Below are 1,335 nucleotides of genomic sequence, written 5' to 3'. Positions count from 1 at the left end.
TTTCTAATTCAGAGATCCATATATGATTTTCTAGATCCAGGGTAATAAGGAAAAGATACTTGAACAAAGAAATGCAGAAGCTGAAACACGTCTGAAAGGAACAACTATGCTAAGTGTTGTTTTCTGATTATTTATGAAAGTTTACATGTAGAAAATTGGCAGACAGTTGGCAAACAAAATTTTAAAGGACAAAATGTACATCAACTTGATCTCATTATTCTTTTTGTTAATCTCTTCAACTACTCTTTGATTTCTTGGTTTTGCCTACAATCACAGAAACAACCTACAAAACTAGGTAGCCTAGTGACTCCCTGAGGAGGTCTGCATGTCTAAACTTGATGACTGTGTGTGTGCATGCTCCTGCATTCCATGTTCTCCATTCAGAAAATGATGGAGCAGCCTCTTTAGGGTTAAGGAAGTTCTGTGGAGCCTCTTAACCTGTTTTGACTCTTAGAAAGCACTCCTCTGCTTCCCACAGCCACGTCGAGTGTGTCTGGATACCACCTCAACTGTTACCTTTTTCATAACACGTTTCCTGAGTTGCCCACAATATTCTAAGTAGGTACAGAGAGTGCAGGAACTCCAGTCAGTGGTGGAACTAGGACGAAGCCCTTGCTTGGTATTTTAGGTTCCAGAGCACATATTCTGTTCACATCACCTGACTGTTCACTTTTACTTCCACTTGATACTTGCTAAAGCTCGCAGTCCGAGAGGCTTAGCACCTTCCTTGAGATCACCATTCTAGGATGTAGCAGGGCTAATTCTGGGTCCAGGAAAACAAGGAACATAGCACATATGTCAAAGAAATGAGCAGAAGGGTGGCACCAGGAGATCCTCAGTGTTACCCAGTCAGGGTGACACAGTCAAGTGCTTTTTTGTTTTCAGAACCAGGGATTGAACTCAGGCCCTCGCTTTTGCCAGGGAAGCGCTTATTCCACTGAGCCATCTCCCCAGCCCAACACAATCAAGCTTAACCATCACAAGGATTAATCCATTCATGAAGGATTCACCCCCATGATCGAAGTACCTACTGATAGGTTTTATGTCAGGCACACGGCACAGCAGAGAAACAGGCAGAAGGAAAAAGGGAAAGGTGCTCTATTTTCTTTGAGGACATGGAGAGAATTTGGGGAAGAAAAGAAATTTTCAGGAGGCTGTGGCTTTTATGGCTTTATGTCAGGGGTGGAGTTTGAAGGGGATGTTTAGATATGCCTGGAAGAGCTGATTGGGACTCTTCCCTGAGGTGGCGGGAAGAGTGAAAGGAAATTGTATGCTGGGCTGAGTTGGAGAAGAAGTGGGGAGGTGGTCCTGGGAAGACAGGACTTTGTTTTAAGG

The sequence above is a fragment of the Octodon degus genome, unplaced genomic scaffold, assembly GCF_000260255.1.
Source record: "Octodon degus isolate 3935 unplaced genomic scaffold, OctDeg1.0 scaffold00016, whole genome shotgun sequence".
NCBI classification, from domain to species: Eukaryota; Metazoa; Chordata; class Mammalia; order Rodentia; family Octodontidae; genus Octodon; species Octodon degus.
Note: the sequence above shows the minus strand (reverse complement) of the source record.